Source organism: Egretta garzetta, unplaced genomic scaffold, assembly GCF_000687185.1.
Source record: "Egretta garzetta isolate BGI_Z169 unplaced genomic scaffold, ASM68718v1 scaffold40, whole genome shotgun sequence".
Lineage (NCBI taxonomy): Eukaryota > Metazoa > Chordata > Aves > Pelecaniformes > Ardeidae > Egretta > Egretta garzetta.
Window position 1 is genome coordinate 3,518,841 of NW_009258484.1, and position 20,064 is coordinate 3,538,904.

Genomic DNA, 20,064 nt, shown 5'->3' on the forward strand with positions numbered 1-20,064 from the left:
CCACATTACGGGATCTCCATTTTCAAAAGGTTTCAAGCGAACGGATGGCTGTACATTGGAGTCACTCCTGCGAAACGACATTTCTGCAGACGGTGTGGAGGTCACTCAAAAGGCTGAGAAGCAATCTGAGTCAACCATTCACTCTAAAAAGTACACGGCCTGTTGCTTGTATGAAGAGGAAGATGCTCATCCAGAAAAATATCTTCCAGCTTTTGAGAAAGGGTGGCTTGGAAGAAGGACCAAGCGGATCACAGGAGTAGCATGTTTGGCTACCTGCCTCATCTACTGACTGGGGTCATTAGTTCCTTTTCAGTCTGTGTCATATGAAAGCACAGTTATTTTCATCTAATAAACCATGACCCAAGCTAAAAATACCTTTGTCACTTGATAAGTGACTTGACACAGTGAATGACTGTCACTGCTTAGCATTAATGTGTAATTGATGAGAGCTAGAAGGGCACAAAACCTAACATGATAAAAATGACAGCATTTTTAATTTCACATAGCTGTAATTCACACTTGCAGCAACTGAGATTGTTGCCTTCTGGGATATCTGAGATGAGGACAATGATGACACACTGAAGAGAGTCTATATAACAACCACAGAAACAGTGAAAAAAACCCATTAAATAGAATTTCACAATTAATTACTAGTGGTCAGGGCAAAAAATACTTGCACGTCTAAAAAACCGGTAAACACATAAAAAAGGATTCATAGTGTTGTCAGATCACATCTTATTGCTTAGTGACAATGTGATGTGACCTGATGAATCACTAAGCAACATACTGCCATTCATCAAAATAAATGTCCCCCGTTTTCATGAATATATATCTTCCTCACAAGCAACTGTAAATGTACATACATAAACATGACACAAACATTTTTGTATCGCAGGAAAAACAGGAGCTCTTTTTCTTTTTTTCTGTTTTAAATGAGAAGGACAAATAATATCGACATCAAGGTTGGTAGCAAGGTCTACTGTGTAAAACCGTGCTGGTGAATCAGTACAAAGGCGTTAATGGCTACAAGGACAGCAAAAATATAGCAGGCTGACATTTAAGAGAGAACTGTCTTTGTAATTAAACTGCTGATGTGCAAACCCTCAACAGAAAAAGTGATCACAGTAATCAGCCCTAAACAAAGACTGAGAATCAGAACAAACACGTCAATACCTACAGGCAGGGAGTACATTAGAAATGATTGCCACTGCTAGTAATCAGTGCTTGGAAATGCTGAAGTTGTCAAAAGGGCTCTGCTTTTGGTGACTGCACTTGCTTATCTATCTGTTCAGTGCACTCCTGTGTAACTCCTTTCCACACTCCAGATGTAGGCAGCAGTCCAGCGGAACAGACTTTAAAAAAGATAAATTAGTACAGATGTCAGCTAAAAGAGCTGAATACCAAAGAAGGAGTCTCGACTGTGTTTGTACGAGGGTTTGAGCTCTGCCCACAATCTTTGTGTCTCTGGGGAAATTGGACAGAATATCCGCATTGCTGGAAAGTACCCGCTGTGCACAGCAGTCTGTGTCCAAAGGGCATGGAGTTATTTATCCTACTTGCTTGAATCACAGTATTAAGGATGATATATGAATTCAAGGTCAAAGTGGTTTGCCCCTTGCCACTGCTACTAGACCTTTTCTTTTGCTCCTTTGCTAAAAACACTTTTCTTTACCAGTGTGGAAGATGAGCTCTTTTAAAATAACATCTCTTCATGCTTTTATCCATTTTAACTCATACTTTGTCTAAACTTCTCATAACTTTTAACATCAGCCCTCTAAAGAGAGCCCTGGGAAAACACGCAAGAAATAACACAGGCCTTAGACTCCGTTTTCAAAAGCAGAAGCACAGTTAGTACACCTCCCCCACCCATCCTGGAAATGTGAAGATTGGATTTCACAGATGTGTTGGTAGAAACAGCTGTACTCACCCTGTGCAACTCCTGCCAGAGCTGTCTCTTGGAGAAGATGCCTGCTGAGCTTAGTTAGAATAAGGGATTCAATGAATACCTGCAAAATCATCTAAGAATTTACTCTAGGGGCCCTGGTTTTCACTTTGTCAGAAGCATAAGGGAATGGGGGTATTCTGGGTTTAGAATTTTTCCTTCCCTTCCCAGAAAGGACTTTTGAACGCTCTACCCCAAAAAGAAGAGGGGAAAAGAACAGAAGTGATGATCCTTTTCAACTAGTTCCAATACTATGTAACATAGGTCATGTCCTCACCAGCCTCACACCTAGCACTCTAGAACTTCATCATTAAAAGCACTTTCTGGAATAAAAGACCACATCCAGAGACCATGTCAAAGTCTTCGGAAAAAAAAAAAAAAAACATTCCGGTCTTTGCTAAGAAACAAACAAGAAAGGCTGAAAGAGCTCTGAACTTCAGTCTGTAGCCAGGTACGCTCGCTTCAGATAGTCAGTTTGGCAAAGAGAGTTAATGTCACAAAAAACCCCCATGAAAACAAAAAAGAAATTATATGAGTTATTAAAGAGGGATGTGAAGGTAAAGCACAGTTTGCCAAAGCCCCTAGAAACTATCATTCCCAATAAATTTAACAAGTTTTTCCTTCAATTTCAGATACTCAAAAAGGACAAAAAAATTCCAAAGGAGTATGGTTTCTGGTAACATAGCCTTTTCTTTTAGTTCAAAGTACTTAATGATAGTGCACATGTAGTGTAATTTCTTTTTCTTATTACAGCTCAGTGTTTAGTCCTAAAAGATAACCCTCACTTATATCTATAGCACAAAACAGAAAGATCAGCGAGTCACCCAGAAAGGACAGTGAGAATGGGGTGGGAGAAAAAAAGTATTTGAAGCTATTACTACATTAATAAACTAATCTCACCACTAAGAAAAAGGGATAAAGCCTTGAGCTGGTCCCAAAGAACAAAGCTACATGCAGGTTTCACATTCCTTGAACATCAGAGGTGGTGCTTATGACCCTAGGTCCACCATGGATCCATCCCTGTCAGATTTCCACCTGTTCCGCACTTACTTTTTGCCATCTCCTTTGCTGATTGGCAAGGCACATCTCTAAGACCTTTTTAAGGTCAATTGGAACCACGTATGCCAAAATCTCTCATCCTTACCGCTAGTGAGCTCTGTATAGGAAGAGCCTGAAGCACACAATTAGCAAGGGCAGTGGTGCACATAGGAACCACACCTTGTGCTGCATCTCAGCCTGCAGTCTGAAAAGTAATCGAGGCTGCTCTGAGCCACCTCTAGAGTTGAATTTTCCTTGTTATTCCTCATGGGAGACAAAGAGGTTGACCAGGAAATGCTGTGCAGTTGACATGAAAATAAGAGTTTTAAACTGAAGTGTCCTTCACTGCAGTCTCTCCAGCTAATTTAGATCAGGTTGGCGTGAATGACAGAGGAAACCTACTATTATTTTTTTCTCCTGACAGTACAAGGGTTCTAAAAATTACATGCTTCTAATCCCTCATTAGCTGGCATTTTAAATTCCCAGGCTGTGTAGCTTGTGCTCAAGGAGAAAGTGACAAGAGAAGAGTTATAATCCCTGTGGCAAGAGCTGTCACCAATACCTGCTGGGTGATAAATCCACTAGGTTTTTTCAACTAGCTTTTTTTCATGCTTAAACTTTAGGGATGCTACTCAAAATATGGAAAAATAAATGAAAATGACACACTATCTAAAATTCATGGCATGTAGCATGACCTGTTTATACCAACTGATATGTGATGTGTTCAGTCTTTGAAAGACCCTTCACATCATAGACTAGAAAAAGCAGGGACTGACAAGCTATATATTTTCCTAAATTGTTTTTCTCCCTTTCTCTCAGAAAATGTAGCTTGCAGCACTGCAGCTTGCTTAGAAACTGATCTTCCTCTGTAATGGACACTAAGACAAAGCTCTCTATGAAGATGTCCAGCACATTAAAATGAAACTAATAGACCAGGCATCATATTTAATAACACTCTCAAATTATATTAACTTCAATATTCAGCAGAACCGACTTGCACTAACAACAGGCAGGCCAATTGCAAATGATTGAATTTTGCAAATGAACAAGCACAAATAAAAAGCAAAGATAACATCATCAAATAAATTTTAGCTTGTTAAGCTGATAAGCACTATATGGTTTGCATTATTTCATATTGCATTGCATTTGTCACACATTTAGTAGAAGTTATGGTGCCATAAGAGACACAACACTTACCCACTGTGCACATGGTCATCACACCAGCACAAAGTGGAGTCTAATACCAGGCTGACGCTAGAAGAAACAGTTATTGGACTTTGAGTCAGAATCCCCTCTTTAAGTCAATTCAGGGAAAATAGGTAAGGAGCTTGTGTGGTTTTCAGGTACAATTGCAGAATCACAGCAAGGTTGAGGTTGGAAGGGACCTCTGGAGGTCATCCAGTCCAACCACCCTGCTCAGGCAGGGCCACCTAAAGCCAGTTGCCCAGGATCAAATGTGAACAGTATGCACACTTCAGTGGAGAATAAAAAGCATTGCATTCCCAAACATACATTTATCTACCATACAAGAGGAGTTCAAGCGATGATGGGGTCAGCTTTCTCAGGCTGTGCTATCATTTGCCTTTGACCTTGCTTGTGAGCAGCCAGCCCTTTGGGGAGCAGGGAAGGCTGTTAATCACCTGTATGGGTTGATGTTCCCCCTCATTGCTTAACATGACAATGAAGATGTCAGATATCAGTGACTTCCTTGATGAAATGATCTTATCATCAGGCACTGAACAGTGCAAGTTTTCACATGGACCACTATCCCACCCGCATATCCCCCAGTCTTGTTATTGCCAGCTTAGGTTGGAAACCCCAATCTCAGAGTTTCTCAAGGTCAAAGAGGATTTTGCAGGCATTATGCAAGAACTGGATAACAAATAAATTCAAGCCTTTACAATTCATATACAACAGCTTGAAATTACTTAAGATAGATGAAGTTTTTCCAACTGATGCATCAGCCCTGTAGAAATCAATGGCACCATCTTATATTTATAGAGTACCTTGTGCCAAAGAGTCTCTAAGCTGTCTACAGAGCAAAACATACAAACATAATAACATTAGTAGTGCTTGGGAACAATTTCAGTCCACCCCGTGAAGAGTTTTTCTGTCCTCTGATTAGTCAGTTATCCCCTCAAAAAGCCATTTTATTTTTATATAGCTTTATGACTATTATAAGTAGATGTTTTGATTTCTGTCATTTCACAGGGTCTCCACATCTCACAGTAGCATGAGGACTGGAAACAATATAGACAGGTCTGGAAATTTGCTGATACTGACTGCTGTGAATAGGGTAGACACAACTGCCTTTGATAAAAATAAAACCAAGTTTCAAAGCATCTCTCCTTGCAGCTTCTAGACTCCTGAGGAACTGACTGCAAAAGGAAAACAGGAGTCTCTGGTGAACCATGTGTGGAAGGCTTACTGCTGCTATGGTCAGTGAATGATGAGTGTAGTAGCAAGGAAAAATGTGTACTGTCAGAAAGGCAGTGTCTGAGCATTTCCCAAGAGGATTAGTCCAACACAACAATACTACAGATGGCAAAAGAATCTGAACATAAGAGAATCTCTGAGGGACATACATACACACACACACGCATATATATAAAATATATTCTACCATTGTGGTATTATTGCATGATTGGATTATTCTATATACATTAACACATTTCCTGAACACATTGAGATCAGGATGGTTCATGAAGCAGGGTGTTACTGACTTAGAATAATTTCCATTCTTAAGTGCAGAAAATGCATGGAACGATAATATCAACAAGAGGAGTCAGCTACACTAATGCAACTTGCTTCTACCAAATAACCATCAAAGAACCAAATTTAATGGTGCTCATGAAGCAATTTCTTCTGCTTGTCTGAACATGGGCTATTCCTCTGCTGAAAAACCTTTTTGAATACTGACTGGGTCCCTTCTGAAGTCCACAGAAAGACTTTGGCGGTCTTTCCACTGAATAGATCACATTTTTGTTGTAAGGGGCACTAACAGATGCATTGATTTCAAGTCTATAGTCACAGATTTAAAAGGCAGCAGTGATTTCCCATAGTTGATGGTTTATTACATTCATTTCAGTAACACAACCAGAAAGAGAGCCCTCCTCACAGGTCAGTGGAGAATTAGGTTCTTCGTGAGCCCTTTTCACTCCACTGAGTAAAATGACCACAACAAAAGATGGGCTGGGATTCATCTGAGCCACGACTATGTCTGAGATAGTCACCCCATGCTCCCTTTTAAGTCAGTTCAGAGGGACAGGCACTTTCAGGGGATGATTCAGCTGATCTGATTTACAGGCCTGCCTCAGGATGGCATTCATTGTCTCCAGCTGTCTGGAGGATGCTTACTATCTATCTTTTGACCGTAAAGTAACTGTCTAAGGTCTATTGCAAGACACTTTGGTTAGTAAATAGTGTGGTGACTGGTAATGATAGACAGCATAGCTTGCAGTTTGTGAATAGCTACCATGTGGCATGCTGCAGATTCCCAAACCACTATAAAAATCACTATAAAAAACCCCAGAGCTGGGCAGGACAGAAGTAGTCAGCTCCTCTCCAAGTGGAAGAGGGAAGTGTCTCCCAAATACCCAAGGTACTGGTCTCTGACAAATAATGTTAATTCATTTGCAGAAAGGTGAAATAGGACACTCTCCCTCTGATAACATAGCAGTGGAGGACAAAGCTCAGAGCTTTCCTGACAAATTGAAGATACACTTAAAAAAAAGAAAAAGATGCTCCTCTCTAGAGGCAAATGCAAGTTACTGCACCCAGTCAGGAATGATCATTAACAAATACAAAATGGGAAAACATTAGTTACACAGCCACTGTGCTGGAGTGATCTAGGGATTAGTGCAGAGCAAGAGCTGAACTTGAATCAACAATGTCATTTCTGTTGTTAAAAAGGCACCACCACACTCGAATATAAAGCAGAACCATACCTTGAAGATACAGAAGGTCATGGGGACTATGATTCAGAAGGAGGTGAACAGGCAGAGCAATAGGACTGATAAAAGGTCTATAAAGAACGTCGTATGAGGAAAGACTGAATGAAGTGGGCTTTTTTACCCTAAAGAGAAGGCTGAGAGGAACATAATAACGCTTTCAAGAATGTAAAAGGATGCTGCAAAGAGAAAGAGAACAATCTTTTGTCCAAATCCACATTGGGCTACAAAAAAAAAAATAGACTTAACTTGCAGAATAGAAGATCCAGGGAACAGCTGAGGAAAAACTCTGTAGCAGTAAGCGCAGCATGGGAGCAAAATACAGGGAAGACTCCACCACCAGAGATCTTCAAGAGCATGTCAGATGCAGACACGGCACAGGCATAGGAGAAGGCCAGAAGAAATAACCACCTGCTTCACAGGTCCTTTTCAGGCTTCCACAGTGCTCAGATCCTGCAGTCCCTATCATAGATAAGCAGTAGTAAGTGACAGTCTCCTCCTGGGCATTTGTTAGAAGACAACACAGAAAGGGGCGATTTCTCTCAAGGACAGAGATCGCTGTGGGATGCTCATGGTATACTGAAAAACTTACTACCAGCCCCCTGTGACAGCACTACCAGCATTGCACAGTACCCCTCTTCCCCAGGTCCTCTGTGGAGAGTGTGCTACACCCTGAGCCATGCCACCCACAGAGGTTAGCTCAGGTCACAACTTATTTTGCTACTGGTAAGACTTTCTCATTGGCTTTTGTCTAGAGTAGAAGGATTCAGACAAACAATTGCCATAGACGCAAAGTATGTAGCAATAGATCCCACAGTTCTGAAATATCCAGTTCAGAAATAGCTTGAATTACAAAAAAAAAAAAAAAAGCCCCACAAAAAGCAACATAAAAACAAACACAGTACAAACAGATGGAAAAACACCATTCTACAGCGTTATTTGACACCTCTCCCTAAAAACATGAAAGTGCCTTTGAAGTACAACGTTAACTGCATACATTATCACATAGTAAAGGAATGAATAAATAAATGCTGGAGCTTTTTAAAAAATCTGTGCTGGAGATGCTTTTCTTGCTGAAAATGTCATTAATCAGCAACTTCACACCCTCAACTTCCCCACAGACGGAACTGCAGCTCAAGGCAGAACAAGTCTTGTGAGCCGTCTCCCTCACTAACCACAGCTTGAGAGATTGCTTTTGCCCATCGCGAACAACCCTGTCAATGGGAAGGACTCCTGGTAGGGGGAAATGTGCTGGAAATGTAAATTTTTTGGCTGTTTAGTTAACTCATATTATCACTTGGAAATAAACAGAGACTAGCCAAGTGCATTATGGTGAACCATGTCTTTACTGGCCATAAACCGCAGTCCGAAAGATCTCTGTCCTGAACTGTCTGATACTGTCACCAGTACATCCTAGCTCCATTTCCTATTTCAGCATGTCTGGACCAGTAGTTTTGCTAGATGGACAATTTCTCCTTCATTTCTTTGGTCCCTTCCTCACCATTAGAAATACAGAAATGAAGACCATCTGTTCTTGGTAAGAGAAAAGAAATATTCACATTTATTTGCAAGTTGCTGTCGCTTTGCATAGAAAAGAAGTTGAAGGCACCATCAGCCGAAAAGAGTAGCATCTCTCCAGTTCAGGATCCATACTACAACTCTTACACAGCAACAATGATTTTACCACTCTTCCATTTTTCAAGGTGTGTAAAGATTTGATGGTGTCTCTCAAAAACATCTGAAGTCTAACTTTTCTGAGCAAGATGCCAGGAAGAGGGAAGAGGTAACTTTGGGTCTGATTTTAGTTTGATTTGCCCTTACATGATCAGCATATGCATATGCAGCATCTGACACTGACGTGTTCCCTTGGGCTGAGGTAAAATTATCCAATACACCATTCTTTGACAAAAAAAAACCCCACAGGCTTAGGAAGTTTCTACCCCTTCCTATCTCTGCACTGCAACTCACTTTCTTCTCAGTTGCACCAGGGTGTCTGTTCGACCACACTTAAACTGGAACCATGAAAAGGTGAAGGTTGAAAGAGCATTCCCCTCTGGAGAAAATTGTTTCCATTTTTTCACCTAGAATGGGCTTGATGCACGCCCACAGCTCCCTACAGCAATACAACGGGGCACCCCGCCGGTGTGCACAGCCCTTCCTGTAGGTACCAAGCACACCGACCCAAACCCCCTCACAGCCCCAGGAGCCTATCTGCTCTCCTCTGCCACCTTAGCCAGGTCCTGTAACAAACAAGGGAAGCCAAAATGCTGTGGAATTAGCTAATCTTTAATCTCTAATCAAGCTTGCAGGCAGTCCAGTGAATTATTGAGCATCTCCTATGTCAGTAACTTACCATAAGAAAAAAAAAAAGAGAAGCCTGAGGAGCAGAGCTCTGTTGGATCAAGGCCAGCTGCAGTGCAGGAGGCACAGCCGGCCTGGGTCTCGGGAAGGGTGCCGTCACATGGGGTTTGTGCTGATGAAACCAGAGAAGCAGTCATAGCGACAGAGATGGTTTGGGGCACTGGCCTGGTCTTTCCCTCCTAATCCCAGCATGAGAGTGGGAGCACGAGAGTGCCTTCAAGGACAGCCTCGAGAGGTGCCAGGCCTGTGGTACATTGCGGAAGAAGAGGCAACATGCTGCAGCCAGGCAGGGTCACGCTCTTCAGGCTGTCCCCCCTTCCTTCTAGCAGAGGGTGCAGCGCCATCTGAGAGGGCCCGAAGGCAGCCTCCCCACTGCAGCTGCCATGCCAACTGCTTGTGGGGCAGAGGAGGAGGCAAGCCCCCTCTCCAGTGCAGGCACCCTGCCCCTCCCCAACACAACCATCTCATGGCAGGCAGCAAGGAGGAGCATGTGTCCACTGACTTCCAGACTCTGAATAGCACCACTGGTCAGCATTTCATGCTTATAAGGAATTCACTCCTGGATTTTAATGCACAATTTCTTTAAAATAAATATATTTTGTCTCTAGAAAGGTGTGACAGAAAGCTGCACAATTAAAATGTTCATGATGTAATGAATGAGTCTGTTTCAGGGAAATTGTGAGAGATAAAAGACCTGAAAGGTCCCATCATTTCGTAACCCATACCTTGTCTACCCTGGAGCCTGCAGATTACCCTTACCCCCACAAACACACACCCCAGCCTGTTTTTTCTGTGCATTATATTCAGTTGATCTCATCTTGACAAACTTGTGTTCACTGCAGTGTGGCAACATGGACCATGAAAGTTCTTTTACTTCCCAAAGAATTAAGCAAACCTCTGAAGCAATCTCCACACATGAATAAAAAAAAAAAACCACAGCAAAGAGCAGACATTGGGCTGAGTTTGAACTTTTCCACCTACCAGCATGATGGCCGTACCTTGGCTGGCCCTGCGGTGTGGTGCTGCTCACCTTTGGGTTGCCTTACCACTTAATCATTGCACATTGCACAGCAGGGAATGTATTTGTACTATTTCAAAACCAGATAACCACTGAGTTATGAAACTGAGACATGAAAATAATTTAATAGCCTGCCTGATTTTTCTGGTGAATGCAAACACTTAAACCCACAGGTTAGTGGCGTGGTGTAACATGAAACAGGTGAGGTTACAACTACACCATCCTGTTGGTCCAGGCCCAATTTCCTATGTGTTAACTTTCATAGCATCCCAACCAGCTCTCTAGGCAACCCTGAGCTCCTCCCAGGGGCAATAACGAAGCAAATGACTCAAAACCCTTGTCTTTGTGAACTCAAGCCTTATCTCAATCCCAGCTACCAAAGGCAATATAGGCATAGCACTGCACATTGGCCAGCTCTGATCTCCGTGAAGAGCAGATCTCTATCAGCCCGTCACCAGAAAAGTTCCAAACTGGCTTCACCAAGGGCAAGTCTTGCCTGACCAACCTGGTGGCCTTCTATGATGTAATGACTACAGCAGTGAACAAGGGAAGAGCTACTGATGTAATCCGTAATCTGTGTGGACTTCCATGAGGTCACTAACACAACATCATTCTCTCTAAATTGGAAAGATATGGATTTGATAGATGGACTATTTGGTGGATAAGGAATTGGCTGGATGGTCGCATCCAGAGAGTAATGGTCAATGGCCCAATGTCTGGATGGAGATCAGTGACGACCAGTGTCCCTCAGGGATCTGCAATGGGACCAGTAACATTTAATATTTTCATTGGCGATGTAGACAGTGGGTTTGAGTGCAGCAAATTTGCAGACGACACCAAGCTGAGTGGTGCGGCTGACATGCCTGAGGGATGGGATGCCATTCAGAGGGACCTAGACAAGCTTGAGAAATGAGCTCCTGTGAACCTCATGAGGTTCAACAAGGCCAAGTGCAAGGTCCTGCACCTGGATCAGAGCAATAAAATTGATTGAGAGCTGCCCTGAAGAGAAGGACTTGGAGGTACAGGTGAGTGAAAAGCTGGACATGACCCAACAATGTGCACTCACAGCCCAGAAAGCCAAATGTACCCTGGGCTGCATCAGGAGAAGCGTGGCCAGCAGGTCGAGGGATGTGATTCTGCCCCTCCGCTCACTCTGGTGAGACCCCACCTGGAGTCCTGTGTCCAGCTCTGTAGCCCTCAGCACAAGAAGGACATGGACCTGTTGGAGTGGGACCAGAGGAGGGCCACAAAAATTATCAGAGAGATGGAACACATCTCTTATGAAGAAAGGTTGAAAGAATTGGGGTTGTTCAGCCTGAAGAAGAGAAGGCTCTGGGGAGACCCTATTGTGGCCTTTCAATACTTCAAGGGGGCTTATAAGAAAGATGGGGACAGACTTTTTAGTAGAGTCTGTTGTGATAGGACAAGTGGTAATGGTTTTAAACTAAAAGAAGGTAGATTCAGACTAGATATGAGGAAGAATTTTTTTATGATGAGAGTGGTGAAACAGTGGAACAGGTTGCGCTGAGAGGTGGTAGATGCCCCATCCCTGGAAACATTCCATTTCAGGTTGGACGGAGTTTTGAGCAACCTGATCTAGTTGAAGATGTCTCTGCTTATTGCTCAGGCCTGCACTAGATGGCCTTTAAAGATCCCTCCCAACCCAAACCATTCTATAATTCCATGAAATTTTCACAATTATCTGTGAAGAGGGTCTCTCATGTTTTGTGGTTTTGTGGTGTGGAACCAAGGTACATGATGACTATGGTTCATTCTTACAAGGTGCTTCAGGTCCTAAATTCCCACTAAATTCAGCAGATGCTGAATGGCTTCTGCTGCTGGCAGGATGGAGCCTTTAACGCAAGCCTTTACAACCATGAGTCCCGAGGCTAAATAGAGGCTAAGTGACCAGTCATATAAGTATTCAAGAAATATGGTCCTGTTTCAGATTCAGATTCCCCCCCAAAAAAATTTAAAACATAGAAATAAAATTGTGCTGAAAACTATTGTTTAACTGGTGTCTGTAATACAGTCTGATAAAGTGCCCAGTATGCTTTTTCCTGGGAAATATTATGCACATTATACATATACATTATATAATGTATGCATATAACGTATATTATATATTTACTATAGAATAATAAAGATGTGTGTTTATGGACATACACACATCTGAAAAGTCCAAAGGTTATGAAAAAAATGTCTGCTTTATAGGACTATGAATCTCATCTCATCTCACAGCAAAGACAAAAAAGCAACTATAGAATGTGCCTAAACAAAACAAGTTCCAGCAATTCCAACATTTGCATAAGAAAATACATGCCTTCAAAACTGAATTAAATCCATGAGAAGAAGAAATTTCTTCCCCTAAATGTCACCACAGCTATCACTGACAAGATGTGTAGAGTTGGACAAAGTGATGGAAGACAAAATCTAAACAAATATTCAAAGATTAGTAAGAGATATTAAGAATACATCTATGAAAAAAAGACATCAACAACTGCAGAATCTCCATTGGCCACCTATGAATTGCCTGTATCTACTACAGGTACAGTATATATTTTTTCCTTGAAAATACGGCTTTCCTTCGTGATGCATTCTGTTTCAGGCTTAGCTTCATTATGGAAGTGTTACATTTTGTTCTTTGGAAAAAGCATGGTGCCTTGGACCCTCCATAGGTGCTTCAGCTAGAGTCCTCTTGTGCCACTAACATGAAAGCTTAGAGGGTGTGGCCAAGAATTTGCAATAACTTGAAGAAGGCTTGTCGTTTTTTAGATAAAGAATACCTGGCATTATCACAAACTAATGGCAAGATGATTTGGAAGCCCTCCTATTTCTGTGTCTAAGGGGATTCCTGACCACACAGATGTGCACTTTCCACCACAAATGGAAGAGACGTTTCTGAGTGGAAAGTATCCTATACTTGTCATGTGCCGTTTTCTGGTGCCTTCCTCTGAGGCATCTGGTACTAGATCACAGTGTGGATCTGGACTATGCTGATCTTGGTTCCTGTCCAACCTGGAAGCTCTGGGGTTCTGACAGCTCTTTGCTCCTCTCCTAGCCCTGTGTAACTGCTGCTTTCATCTGCGTTGTGTGAGAAAGGGTATTTCTTTCTGAAAAATTAGCCAGCTCTTCACGTTGAATCTGTTGCAGTGTCAGCACCCCCTCCAGCAGGGTAACAAAATTATCTGAATGTAACAGCTAGTGATGCCACAAGATCAAGTGCTATAAAATATATTCCTATTAATATATTACTTTTAAGTGCAGGACATCCAGGCACGCCTTAATCTTTCTCCCTTGCGCGAAATGCCTGGTGCTGAGACTAGGACTCTTTTTTTTTCCCTGACTGATGCTCTCTCACATGTCTTGTAAGGTCTCATACTGCTGCCAGCCATAAAAGCAGTCATTGGCAAAACTGCACAGGCTGTTTAGCTTCATTTGCTTTTGTTGCTGAGAGCACAGTATGATGTATATTTGTTTTGCTGGGTGCTTCAAGTTTGCTAGTAAAGTTGGTTGAGTTGGGGTTCTCTGTTCCAGTTCACTTAACTTTTTGCTTTTCAGTTTTTAATATCACGCTAAGCCAATTTACTGTAAAGAAATGAACAAATAGGCACATACATGCTGATAAAGAATAGACATTTATCCTATGGTAACAGCTATTCTTCAGCTGTTTTGCTCACATATATGCAAGAACAGAATGTTTTTACTAAAAGCACCTCCTGTTGCCCACACCCAAAATGCCAGTTGCATATCTAGAGGTTAGGCTGATGTAAGGCTGCTTAAACATGTGACCTTTTTCTTGGCCAAAGCCACCTTTCAACTTAAACCTCCTTAGAGGGCATCTTCTACTAAATTGTGATCTGGTAGTTACATATACTTTTTTTATAGTTTAATACATATTCATCAAACTTTGTTTCACAGATGGTAGTGTATTAACTTCTTAATACACGGATAAGCAGTTCATGTTTCATCCATTTACAGAAAAGCATGAGCTATGGTACCTGGTGTCTCTCTTAATCTCTCTCTAGGATGTTTTTTCTCCATTGACCTAGGCTGAGCATACATATTATGTATTATACATAACATATTATGTATTTCAATATATCTTTTATAAAGCATTTATGCATACAGGTGAAATTGTTTAATTGAAAGTTCAGCCATAAAACCAATATGTAACAGATTTCTGCAATCTATGTGCTTCTGTTTACACAAGAAAAATAAGTTTTTTGCTGTTGCATATGAAGTACGAAAGCCTACAGAAGTGCCACAGTTTGGGGGAGCTTTTTGATATCAAGATAGCTATTCTTCAAAGATCAAATGCTGTACCTTTTTCTAACACAAGTCTTATGACACAGGCTCATGCATTCCACTCAACATCAAATTCTGCATACAAACCTCTTTCTGTGCCTGCTCTGATTTCCTAAAGAATCAACTTTTTTTCCAAAAAAAGTGGTTGAACCATCCCAAGGGTCTTTGGTTTCCTGTTGTCTGTTCACCATAGTAAATTATTCTTCACTAAACATATTAAGTCGTAACCTTTGAGGTATACGGGATCTGCTGCTTCTCATTTTAAGGATGCATCCTGAACATTTTGAATACAGTGTGAAATAAATTTAAATAGTGTTTAGGTACTTAATTCTCTTCATCATTATCTCTGTGTACATAACTCTAAAAAATTTTAAATCTCAAGCAGGAAATAATTGCTTAAGATACACTGATTATCTTCCATAGTCAAAAGCTATTTCAGGTTCTTTCAATTACAGGGTGTAGAGGGGATATGCCTCAACATTTCTATGCATTCATGTTAACAAAATAAAATAACTCCTGGTAATTCTAAAATTCCCTTAGTAGATAAGAAAAAGCAATTGAAGAATTCTGATGCAAAGCTTTCAAGGTCAAATGATGAGTTACCCACAGGATGTTTTCATGATGGAACAAAAGCAACTACATGGAAGTAAATATTCATTCTTTTTCTCCAGCTTCATTGTTGTCTTAAAAATAATCATACAATGGATGATTTCCCTTTCAACTATTTAGTAAAAAACTATGAAAAACATTTTGACATTTAATGGTTTGAGGAACCATTAACCACAAAAGGAAGTATGTATTTTTCAGTGAACCCTTTAATTGCTTTTCAGCTGAAAAAAGTAACTAATCTATCGTGGCAACATCATGGTTTAACCCCAGTCAGCAACTAAGCCCCACACAGCCACTCTCTCACACCCCCCTGGTGGGATGGGAGAAATAATCAGAAGGGTAAATGTGAGAAAACTCATGGGCTGAGATAAAGATAGTTTAATAAGTAAAGCAAAAGCTATGCATGCAAGCAAAGCAAGGAATTCATTCCCTGCTTCCCATGGGCAGGCAGGTGTTCAGCCATCTCGAGGACAGCAGGGCTCCATCACGCTTAACAGTGACTTGGGAAGACAAATGCCATCACTCTGAACATCCCCCCCCTTTTTCCTTCTTCCCCCAGCTTTATATGCTGAGCATGATGTCATATGGTGTGGGACATCCCTTTGGTCAGTTGGGGTCAGCTGTCCCAGCTGTGTCCCCTCCCAGCCTCTTGTGCACCCCCAGCCCACTTGCTGATGGGGTGGGGTGAGAAGCAGAAGAAGCCTTGACTCTGTGCAAGCACTGCTCAGCAGTGATGAAAACATCCCTGTGTTACCAACACTGTTTCCAGCACAAATCCAAAAATATGACCTCATACTAGCTACTATGAAGAAAATTAACTCTATCCCAGCCAAAACCAGCACAGGCAATAACTCATTTCCACTGTATTATTTTAAATGTGGATGAATCTTAGAAAATAATACTATTTAATTTCCTGTCATGATCAAGTGATAGCTATATGAAGACCTACAGATATCCAGAGACATCTGGTGTTCTGCAATGCACTTTCCTTGCTTCTGCACCAGTCATGATGTTGTTTTTAGCAGCAAAATAAAAAAAAATTATTTCAAGAGTTTCATTCTCAGAAGTAAAATTATTTTTATAAACTGCATTTACAGATGTCTTTCATCTGACAGTCCTCCTGCCTTTACTGATTAATGCAAAATCATATTATCATTTATATCATAAATTGCAAAGCAACTTTTTAGATGCAAGGGGGTATCTTTCTTTATTAATGGGTTGTAACCATTGCAGTCATTATCTCAGTCACAGTCCATGCAAGAATGTAATTCAAAGAACCAAGCACATGGGAACGGTATTTGGGCACAAAGTTAAGTGATAATCACCTTGACAGCTCTGTGCCTCTGCATGTTGAGTGAATAAGCCCCTAATGTTGTGTCCCACACTGCTACTATTTACTCCCTAATGATACATGTGATGGATCTTCGGTAGTTAACAGAAATTGGAGTACTCAGATAATACTAGCTGTAATTCTTTTGGGTAGACTCCAGCTCTCCTGTAAATTCATCCCAATCTATCATTTTGCTTTTCACAGGCAGGAGAACATGTATCTGTGTACAGTCAGAGAAATTTAGGACGCACTCTTTGTGCATACCCGTAAATCACAATGTCTGAGATCAGCACATACAACTTACTTCAAACAGGATTGCTGGGAAGATGAAACAGCCCGCAGCAAACATAACTCAGAACTCCCTCCAGAGGAACTGCTTGCACTGCTTCTCTCAAATCATTCCCAGATCTTCATCATTTTCTGACCAGGCTCTTCACGCTGCAGACTTCCAGCGAACTCTTACCAAGACCCTCACATTAGGCTTATTTGTGAGTGTTTTCCCCTCAGGTCTCTGCTATGGTTCTGTCCTGGTTGGTATGGTAAGGTCCAAAGGCAAACTTCTGTCTGTGTAGTTCTACCACAGGGCTCAGAGGCTTTCCCTCTTCTGTAGCATTAGTGCCAAAAGCACTCCTCCTGCCAGTACAGAACAGCTCATAACAGTTCAGATGCTAAAATTGCATGAAAATTTCCACAGTGCACTGGTGAGAGGTCTACCTGGGAATGATCAAGGCCAGGCCCGAAAGAGCTAATACTTTATTTGACTTACTTAAAAAACTTTTTCTATGTCTCCAAATGATCTTGCAACAAAATATATAATGTTCATGTGTAGCAAGTATTTGTAGGCTAAAAGAAAACATTACTGTAAGTCTTTTTGCTCTGAGTACAATTTTATTAATGCTATTCATAATGTGTTTAATAGTCGAACCAGAAACACAAAGCCATGTTTGTGGTTCTTCCCAATGACGTGCATTTCAGTGAAGTCTATGGACAGCTCAAGGAGAAAAAGAATTTCTGAGGTTTTTCTTTAGTTTTTGTTATGACCCTGGGTCTCTCTACTGTGAAAACAAGGCTTAATCAATACAATGTTTATCAGGGCTCTGCAAAAGTTGGGTTGAGTCAACCCACCTTTTAGTCACTCGACAGATGAAGTGATGACTCATCAAAAAAGGGAGAAGTAATCACCCTCAGGGACACTTCAAAAAATAAGGCACAGGCTTAAACTAAGGGATATGTAGTCATCCAAGAACTCTGCACACATTCTACATAGCTCTCACTAGAAGTCAGGCAGGAGGAAAGCAACAGTCCCAACTGACATTAAGAGAGGGATCCATAAAGAGTAGCTCTTCCCTGGATGGGCTGATCTCTCAGGATCTCAGCCACATGCCAGTGAGGAGAGATGCTCCATCATGGGACAGTTCACAGAGCCAATATTAGGCTCCTGTTTCAGGACATTAGTGTCTCTTGAGGTAAATTTTGCCCTTGTCCACTTAGCCCACTTTGTGTGCGTGGAGTATATGTTCCAGGAAACGAGTGCATGTGGCCTGCCTTTGAAAAGGGAGCCATCATTTTCTGGACTACTTGGATATGTAAGGTATTTCTTTGCTATTCATGTTTAGTGATGAGCTTCAGAGCCCTAATCTAGATTTTACCATACCAATAAACAGGCATACAGCAGTCAAAATGGATAGCACGATGAAGACAAAGTGATCTCACTGTGTTTTCTGGAAAAGGAGAGTCCTCATGAAGTTTTCAGGGACTTTATTATTATTTCCTCTATGTCTGTCATGATTTATCCACTTTCTGAACCTTTTTACAGGACAGTACTGGATCTGTCTGGAGCTACTAAGCAGCAGAGGCTCAGAGACTTGACTGTTTTCTAAGTGCTATTCCTGAAAGCAGTCCTCAATAGCTGTGTAGAGATGTCTCCACTCCAGCCAAATGGCTTAAAACACAGACTCATAGCTTCATTTGGTACAAAAACTTTATATATATATATATAATGGTTTTATCTAAGCTTCTGAAAGGCAGAAGATTGCAATGAGATCCTACAAGAACATAGAAATTAAGAAAACAGCAATAATAATTAGCTTCAGAGGGAATTGCAAATAGCAGTGACCTTTCTGCATTCAGAGTGCTGTTTTCATGCTCAGATGTAAGAGGATGAACAGAGCAAATTCGAGTGCCTAAGTTTGCAAAAAATCCCAGCAGGTTTTGGTGCAGCCCCGCACAGCTGCCAGCTGGAGATGCCTCCACTGCTGGGAGAAGGGAGGCAGATACTGTGATGGGATCCTGCGAAGGGGCTGCAGGACACAGCGCTCGTGGGAACACGTGGCAGCTTCTGGGAGCCCACAGTGAGCCAAAGCCATCCCAACATTTATAAAACCTTTTAACACATCTGTAACCCTAGCTGGGAAAAAGGATTTAGAAATTCTTCATTCCAGTGAAGGGCAGAAATGTTAGTCATGTAGATGGCCTGTAAAAATCTCTGAAATATGGTAAATTGGTATTAATTATCATAATGAGCTAAGAAATATACAAAAGTATCCAGATGTTGAGTGAACATTGCACTTTGTCACAATTTATTACACTTGTTTAAAATTCAAAGCTGGAACAAAATTACATGAATCAAATAGGAAAAGGCCTCATCTCTTAAGCAATACATGTATCACAGTAAAAATGCTGGTTTAATTGGGGGAGACTGGAAATTATCTGAAAAATAAAATAATGTAAATTTTTCAGGAAGGTCCATGTAAACTACTGCACAGATTTTTCTCCTATCTAATGATTGCAAAGAGGCAAAAGTCCACCTACCACTCAGTGACCAATTAATCTGCTTTGTGATGTAAAATGGGGGCTGCCTTTTTCACCGGCAGAGATGTCATGGCAGAGATTTCACAAGTGATTTTTCACAAACTGGTAGACTGCACAATGCCTTGTCATGTATAGGGGCTCTTTTAAGGAAGGAGTGGAGCTATATCTGTGCTACCCTAACATCCCACTCTGATTGCAAGGATGGGTCTTTCTCTGTGGGGAACATGCACCAGCAAAAAAAAAAGAGTTTTGGGGTTTTTTTTACATGTTTAAATGATTTTTTCTGATGTACACACACCCACAAGCCAGCTGCTAAGAGACGTGCCCTGTGTGGAAGGAACGTGCTTCACACAGACGTAGAGCAGCTGTGGTTCTTCAGGTTGCGAGAGGAGAAATGCACAACTGGGTCATTTTTACTGAAGTGCAACCCTGCAAATTTCCCATTTCAAATAGTCAGCCATCAAAATGTGGCCCTCAAGGTTTCAGAGGTGCTGAAGCCCACACAAAGGCAAAAGGGAAATAATCCTTCCATTTTGCTTGTCAGGTTTTACACCTCAAAACCCACCAACAACCTCTAATTAAAACAACTATTCTTGGGCCACATAGAAAAAGCAATCCTTCTGGTGAAACTGTAAAGATCCCAAATACAGAGGGCCTGAACTGCCACTTACATCCACTGGCAGACACTGAAAGCAAG